Consider the following 8,308-nt stretch of genomic DNA (forward strand, 5'->3'; position numbering starts at 1 on the left):
CGGAGGAGCGGCCGAGCCTGCAGCCAGCCGCGCTTCTTGGCCGTGAGGGGTCAGGGCAGCGTGGGCCCGTTGAGCGCTGCCCAAGTGCTGTCAGGCCCCAGGGTGCAGACCCCAGGGCTGTGTTTCTGGGGCGCCTTGTTGTAGGTTCAGAGCCTTAGCGGAGACCCTAGACCTGCCCTGTGGCAGCCTCCCTGGCCCCCAGTCAGCTGAGTTTTGTCCCATTGTGGCCAGTGGGAGGGGGTGCCAGGAATACCCAGGTGAGGGCCCTGACCCCCTCCTGCTTGGCAGCCCAGGCCGGCTGTGGGGAGCCCCTGCGCCTCCCCGGCCACGTCCAGTTGTCTGCGTGGCGTCCCTCCCTTCGGTCTTGCGGGCGGCCGTGCTCACTCAGGCCCTCCCCTCGCTCCCTCCAAGGCCAGCTGTCTGCTGGGGGCTCCGGCACCGCTGGCCACGTGGGGGTCCAGCCCCCGGCGCTCAGTCTGTGCTTTGTCAACGGGCAGCGTCGTCTCTGCCTATGCTTCTAGCTAGTTTATGAGAAGCCTTGCTTTTTATCACCAAACCGAGCCATGGAGATACCTGCTGTGATGTTTCGCATGTACAGGGTCATCCATTGCAGCATTGTTTGTAATTGTAAAGCATTGGGGTGACCCGGCCACCCATGCTTGTCCCCAAGGCAGGGCCTGGGCGGCTGCCGGAAGGGCTGGGGGAGACCACGGTGTGCCCTGCATGGCCCTGCAGGTGGTGTGAGAGGGAACTTGGGGCCCAGAAGGCAGCGTGGCGGGAGAGGGCTGTGGGTAGGGAAGCAAACGCACAGAAGTGTGTGCACGCGCTCGTCCCTATTCAGACGGACCTCCCTTTGCTCTGGGTCCTGGGGTCCTGGGGTCACTGACCCCTGGCAGCAAGGGGCTTGCCTGGTGGCTGACTCTTTGAGCCTCTCTCTCCAGCAGGAAGACCCAGGACCAGAAAGTCCATTTGACCCTGGACCTTGTGTCAGTAAGGAGTCGCCGAAGCCTTGATGGGCTTGTCAGGAGCACGCGACAGGGCTCCCCGGGGCCTGGTTGGCAGCAGCAGGAATGACCGTTAGGGTTTGGCCGCAGCATCAGTTCCTGCCCAGGAGTCCCTGCTGAGGGAGTCACAAGTGGAGGGAACGTTCCAGCGCAGGAAGGGACAGCCCTCCTCTCAACCCTGGCCCTCGTGGAAGGACGGGCATCCGGGCGTGGGTGTCTGGAGGTGGGTGGGCAGCGTTAGGTGAGCGGGTTTGCCTGTTCTGGAGGACGCCCCAGGAACCGCTCAGCCAACACCTGAAACCTCTGGGATGTCGCCCACGGCAAGGTCCACATGGCACCCGCCCTGATCTGCCCCACGGAGGCGGCGGCACTGCTGTTTTCTCTGAGCACATCACCTCTGTCTCCGAGGACACACTGACGTGCCCTGCTCGAGGGCCAAGCCTGGCGTGAGGACCCACGCTGCCGTCCCCAAGGACGGCTGAGGGGCTGCTGGTTGGTCACAGCGTGCCACGTCCATGCACACGGGATGTCGTCGGGAGAAGCGGGCAAACTCTGGCCTGCTTCTGCAACCTTTGTAAGTTTGGAGTTATTTCAAAATAAAGAATTTAAAAAATGTTCCGTGCTCGTCTCTTTGTAGTTGAACTTTGTACATACATGACTGGGTGAATTTGTGTTTTGAAACATTTGGGAATCCCACAGAGAACGCAGCTGTGGTGGCGTCGGGAGGGGGCGCCAGGCCGGAGGACATCACGCGTGGACCGCGGGCTCCTCATGGAGGAGCGGCAGCTCCTGCACCCGCTGCTAAGAATACGAGGCTTTGTCGGGTCCTGCCAAAGCCCCCATGAGGTGTTTTTGGTTGCCCATCATTTGTCAAGAATGCATTTTACTTGTCGTATCTACTTGTCTCAATGAGCCAGTGACATTACTAGAGAGCCCCTGAAGACAATGGGCAGAACGTTCTCCAAGCGTCTTCCTTAGGATTATGTCAGGGCAGTCTGACGACCACCGTCAACCCTGGGCCCGCGGCCACCTTCCTGAAGAGCGATGCTGATGGAGCCCCTGGGACGGGAGCTGGGGGCGCAGGGCCGGGCCCCCCGCCTTAAGAAGCAAGCCAGCTCCTTGTAACGGCTCTGGAAAACTCGAGGAAAACAAGGTTGGACTAGCTTTCACTCTGTCTAGGGAGGCAGTGCTTTTGTTAAAAAAAGCAAGCTAGGTTCTTTCCCCACTAACAGATTAAACAACACAGTTACGCTGAAGACTGGAGGCCTCATGTTCAATAGCTCCCGCGAGCTGGCTCCTTCCGGAGGTGCTGGGCAGGGTCTGCGTCCTCTCCCAGCTCCTGGGGGCGCCAAGCTCTGTGGCCTGTCCTCGTCCTGAGCGTCTGGCTTCTCCCTCCCCGACTGCCTCCTCTCCCATCCTCCCTCTGACCCGGGGCCCCCACCTCCCTCCCGGATGGTGCTTCATGATGACATCGGGCCACCCAGGCACAGGCAGCTTAGAACCGGGGGACACAACAGAGAACCCTGCTTGTTTCATATACGTGAACTGCTTAAACTGGGGGACACAGAACCCCGCTTGTCTTACACACGTGGCTCACGTGTTACTGTGTGCGGCGCTTTGTGGTGTGTGGTTTATTACTCAGTAGACGTCCTTCAAAGGAAACTGAAGGGTGTGCGCCTTGACCTCACCCCTGCTGCAGAGAAGCTGGTGGCCTCTGCCCTCCCTGCGTCCTGGACGGCGCGGCCTCGGCACTCAGGAGGAGCGGGGGTCTTAGGTGGCTGCTCTCTGTCCTTGGGAAGCATGTGGGGGCAGCGGGACCCCAGAGCAGGACAGCCCCCCAGCCCCAGGGTTCGGGAGAGCTTCCCGGAGCGTGTTGAGTAGGACCCGGGCTGGCCCTCGGCGAACAGGGCCGTCTCGGCGCCGTGCACAGCGGGCCGCCTGTTTTTCTTTGTGACTGTTCATAACAAGCATCTATCGTTTTTTAGAACCAATAGAAACAACTAGGGAAACAGTCTTCTGAAGGTGCCGGGCCGTGTTACCAAGCCCGGGCTTACCACGTCGCGGGGCTGGGGTTAGGGTTGGCGTGGGGGGGGGGGCCCGGCCGCCCGGGGCCGGAAGCAGGACCTGGAAAGGCTCGGCTCCACGGGCACGGACTGCGGTGGCGTGGCGGCCCCTGCTGGCCGGTGGTGGCGCCGCAGTGCCTGGGGTCACCTGGGAGGGCGGTCCCCTGGGGCCCCCAAGGGCGCAGCGAACGTGCAGCGGCCTCCACACTCCGGGAGTAACACAGCAGGCCAGGGCTGTGCGTCTCTGAGGCCCTGGATACTCCTGACACGGGGGCCAGGCTGGAGGCCCCAGCTGAGGTCCAGCCCCCAGCGCCTGCGCCCCTGGTCACCCCGGGCTCAGGGGCCAGTGAGGGACTGCGGGTGCTCGCCGTCCACACCTGCGGGCTGTGTGCCCAGGAGCAGTGGAGCCCCTGCAGAGGGGACCACCCCGCGGCAGAGGGCGCTGGGCGTGATGATGGGGGGAGGGTTCTGGAGAGGAGACCCCCTGTGCCCGCGCTGGTGGCAGCTCCCCAGGCTTGGCTTCTGACCCCAGCGCCTGATGGTTGCCGTCCTCACGGCCCCGGATGGGCTGTGGTCAGATGGTGGCTGATCCCCGTCTAACACTATACCCGGTGCCTGGCACATGAGCCGGGTGGGGGGCGGGCGGGAGGGGGGGGGACCCCCACTGGGCCTTGGCAGGTGGCGGCTCAGGAGAGACTTGGGGAGACAGGGCAGTGGCTGAGTCCTCTCCCAGTCTTGAAGGCGGGGGTCCTGCTGGGTTGGAGGCTCCCGGCCACACCTTTTGGTGGGCGGGGCAGCCGCTAGGCCCCACCTCTCGGCGGGCGGGGCAGCCATAGACCACACCTCTAGGTGGGTGGGGCGGTCGGTAGACCCCACCTCTGGGGCGGCGCAGGAATCTCCTCGGGGAGGGCGTGTGGGAGGCTGACGGGGCGGACAGGGTTGGGCACAGACCGTCCCGGGGGAGGCCGGGCCCCCTCACGCCCCGCCTGTGCCCCTGGCCGCGGCCTGACCTGTCCTGTCCCTGCGTGTCAGCCCAGGACCTGGCCCTGCCACGTGCGCAGCCTGCAGGGCCTGCTGAGCTGAGGGGCGCTTCCGCACGGCTGTGGGCTCCCAGCGCCCTGCCCTGCAGGCGGGGCGGGGTCCCTCGTGCTCATTCCACTGACAGGCCTGGGGCCTGGTCCTGCAGAGAAGCCTCAGGCGGCCGGTGAGCAGGGCCTCGCAGCCTCGGCTCCCCGCCCCTGAGGACCGCTGACCCGTCCATTCCGCGGGCCTGGTGGCTCAGCACGGGCTGGAAGCGACGGGCCCGAGGCCCCGGCCCGCCGTGGGCGTTCAGGACCGGCGGCTCTCACCGACCGCTGCGGCTCGTCCGGGCTGTAGCGCTGTAACGCTGCTGTCTTTTCAGCGGCCGAGTCCAGACCCCTGTACCCACGGCTCCGCCGACGGACAGGGGTTGCCCCGCTTTGGCTCCTGTGAGAGCGCTGCTGTCAACTTTCAGGCACACGTTTCGGAGCGGGTGCGCGTTCTGTCTCAGGCGCGTCCTTGGCGGAGTGGGTGATGCTCCGTTCAGGGGTCCGCGCGACAGCTGGGATGCTGGGTGCGTGTGTGTCTTCCTGGGAGAGAGTGCTGCTCAGGTTCCCTTCTCACTGGCTTGTCAGAGGTCTTTTTGAGTTTTGAGTCGCGCTAATTTGTGAACTTTAAGTCCCGGGCTGGATGTCAGTGCTCAAAGAGCCGGGGCCCGGGACACTGAGCGTCACCGCAGCTGCAGCCCGCTCCCCAGACCGCACCTGGGCCTCCCCCGGCTCCCATGCCCGCCCCAGGGGGGCACCCTGGGAGCCCAGGTCCTCCAGGAGCCCAGGGGGCCTGCAGACACCTTCCCCTGCCACATGCTTGTTCTCTTCAGGATACCAGTCAGAAACTCTTTAAATGTCCCCACACCCACTGAACAAGCCCTGGAGCTCTGCCCCCACGGAGACTCCACCCCACCCATCCCCTCTGGGGACCCCCCCTGAGACCTTCCCGGGTTGCTAGGGCCAGCGCCGCTCGTAGATGGAGACACGGTCCTGGTCCCGGGACTGTCCCCACCTCCCCAGCTGTGGTTCGGGGAGGGGTGCACACCCTACCCACTGAGTGTCACCTTTCTTTGGGGTGTTTCTGTGTTTCCCTTGCTGGGGTGGGGCTGGAGGCTGAGGCTCAGGAATTACACAGGGTGAGGGCTTTGAAACAGGAACTGTGCCAGCCACACCGGAAGCCGCCGCTCATGGCCAGGCGTGTCAGCCGTGCCTCTGTGCGTCTCCCACATTCTGGGAGGTGCTTGCTTCCTCAGCCCCCGGAGTCCCTGTGGGGACCTTGCCCTCAGCTGCCACCCAGTCCCCAACGGAGGACTGACCCCAACCTCCCAGCTTGTCCACTCCTGGGAAGACCCGTGGGGTTCCCGGCCCAGGTGTGGCTCAGCAGGCTGGGCGGGGATGGAGGGTACAGGGAGGAATGCCCCAAGGGCCCCCCCAGGCCCAGGAGGGTTTGGGCTGAGCCAGCTGCTGGCTGGGTTCCTGCCTGCTCCTGTCTTGCCCAACGCCACCCCGGAACCTTGTGGTTGCTCAGCCCCAGCCACGCCGAGGCCAGGAAAGGCTGGAGGGCAGTGCCCACTTTCCCTCCTGCATGCACTCCAAACCCAGGTCTCAGGCAGGGATGCTGGTGGGGGCGGTGGATACAGCCTGGGGCTCTCCGTTTTCTCCCCTTGGTAGACGGGGCCCCGCTGCTCAGGGCTCTGCACAGAACAGGCGCGCTGAGGGTGCTGTCGAGGGCCTGGCCGCCCGGCAGGCCCCTTCTGGGTGCCCTGCCCCGCCCAGGCTGGAGTGCCAACCCCTCTGCCCTGCAGAAGTCCCTCAGGAGTCTGGGCACCGCTGCCAGGGGCTGGTGGCCGGCATCCCATAGGGCGCCCGCTTCAGCCCCGGCGCCGCCTCCTGTCAGCTGTGTCTCTGTGTCTGCACCCATCACCCTGCAGCCCCTGGGGCTCAGGTCCTGCCTCTTGGGCCCTCCCCTCCCTTGCCCTCCACCCCATCCTCGTGACTCCCCCACCTCCTGCCCGGCCCCCCTCTACCTGGCCCTGCTGAGGGGCCCGCCGTGGCCTCCATGCCATCGACTGCCCCAGACTTGGTCTCCAGCCCTCAGGAGGAGCCCTCTCCGGGTTTCCCGGGCGCTTTGGCGCCCTCCCCAATCCTCAAAGCCATCCTCAGGCTACAAGGCTCTGAGTCCCAGACGTTTTCCCGTCAGTGTGTCCCCCACACCTCGGCGGGCAGGCCTGGCTCCCAGGCACCCTCACGTGCCCCCTCTCCCAAAGGAGACACTGTGGTCCCTCCCCTTGCTCCTGCCCCTCAGCACAGGGGCCCCCAGGGCCCTGCCAGGACCCTGGGCACTGGCCTCCAGCCCCTCCGACAACCCCCCGAGCCTGGGCAAGGGCCTGTTGGGCATGGCCCGCCCGGGTCTGCGTGTGTCCTGCGCCCTGGGAGCCCGGTCAGGGGCTGCAGAGCTCCGTCCTGCCTGTCTCTTTAAGGATCTCACGTCCAGACCTCTGTCCTTGAATCTGCCTCCCTGGACCGTGTCATCACCCCCATAGTCGGATGGGAAGACAGAAGGCGCAGGACCCGCTGCAGACAGGGCGTGGTTGTGTGCTCGCCCGCCTGCGTCTCCTTGCTGCGAGCCCCTGTCTTCCTGCCCCCACCCATCCCTCCTTGGCCCTCAGCAACCCTACCACTGGGGTGGGGGGCTCGGCTCTTTCCCCCCAGCTGTGTGTTCATCCCAGTCCTTCCACCTAGAAGCCACGTGTGGCCTTGGGTGTGACTGAACAGCTCCATGCCTCTGTTTTCAGCGTCTGTAAAATGCGGATTCAGTGGGAAGGGGCTTGACCTAATGTCTGATGTCTGGTAAGTGTCAGTGAAAGTCACTCGGTCGTGTCCGACTCTCTGTGACCACACTGACTGTCGCCCACCAGGCTCCTCTGTCCAAGGGATTCTCCAGGCCAGAATACTGGAGTGGGGTGCTGTTCCCTTTTCCAGGAGATCTTCCCAACCCAGGGACTGACCCAGGGCCTCTTTACCATCTGAGCCGCCAGTCAGTGGGCAGCTGCTGTTCTGACTGATGCCAGTTTGTCTTCGTGAAGCGCCGTTCCCCACTCTGCTCTGTGGCAGATACTGACCCCGGCATGGGGACCCCGAGATGAAGACACCAGCCGTCCCTCCCGGAAGGGCGCCATCTGATGAGGGAGCGGGGGGCCCAGTCCAAGCCCGTGCTGATGCAGGACCTGTGGATTAGAGACTCACGCCCTCGGGCTCCCGTGTCCTGCCCGAGGGACCCTCAGGGCTCTGGAAGCGCCGCGCCCCAGTGTTGGCCAGAGCAGGCCTCGGTGGGCAGTGCCCACGCCGCCTCCGTGGAGGGCGAGGTGGCAGGTCTGCCCCCGGCCAGAGGCCCTTCCCCTTGTCCTGGAGGTGCTCTCCTGGTGGTGGGCCCCCTGGGACTCCAGCAGGGACCCTGGCAGATGGAGCACACCGCAGCGCCGCCCCTCCCCGCGGACTGGCCGCCGAGGAGCATTCTGGAAGAGTGCTAGCAGTCGCTGACCACGGCTGGCCCGGCCGCGGGGCGGGGCGGCGGGGAGGCTGCGGTGTTTGCTGCTTGTTTCTAACCAGCTGCATCACTGCCTTCATAATTTAAGAAGAAAACGGAAAGAATCTGAGCAAACAGGGACCGTGCCCTCCCCTCCCGCATGCTGGCCTGGCATCTGGGTGCTGCCCTCCTGACCCAGAAGGCTTTACCCAGAGCACCCCTCTCCCCCCTGCCCCGCCTGTCCCCGCTGGGTGCAGAGTGGGGCCCTTCTGTGGCCTGAGCGCCCACCGTGCTGGGGCTTGTCACCCGCCGGCCTCTCCGCCGAGGACAGGGAGTAGTCCTCAGGGCCGCGCACGCACCCCTTCCAGCAAGCATCCCCTGCTGGCCCGCTGGGCCCGGCCCACTGCCCCGGGGCACAGTAGGTGTCCAGGCGCTGTAGGGGCGAATAACCAGGGATGGCCCCACCCCCACCGTGTCTGCTGGCACCTTGTCCGGGCAGGTGGGCCCTCTGCACGGGGATAGGGTGGGCGGCGGCCCGCAGACCGCCCCTGAGGGTCCCTGGGCGGGTCCCGGGAGCGCGGGCTGGGGCGTCGGGCCGGCGCGGGAGGAGGCCGTCCGCCCGCCCTTCCGCCCGCGCCGCTGGGG

At 65.6% G+C, this 8,308-nt stretch overlaps 1 protein-coding gene across 1 annotated transcript in view; it reads left to right on the forward strand.

Moving 5' to 3' along the window:
• LOC120855917 (cytochrome c oxidase assembly protein COX19) overlaps nucleotides 1–6,376 on the forward strand; it is a 10,774-nt gene extending 4,398 nt beyond the window's left edge. The window contains exon 4 of the mRNA XM_040230779.1: nucleotides 6,364–6,376. The gene's annotated coding sequence lies outside the window, so the exon portion shown is untranslated. The remainder of the gene's footprint in view (nucleotides 1–6,363) is intronic.
• Nucleotides 6,377–8,308: the final 1,932 nt, after the last annotated feature.

Source organism: Oryx dammah, unplaced genomic scaffold, assembly GCF_014754425.2.
Source record: "Oryx dammah isolate SB20612 unplaced genomic scaffold, SCBI_Odam_1.1 HiC_scaffold_2, whole genome shotgun sequence".
Lineage (NCBI taxonomy): Eukaryota > Metazoa > Chordata > Mammalia > Artiodactyla > Bovidae > Oryx > Oryx dammah.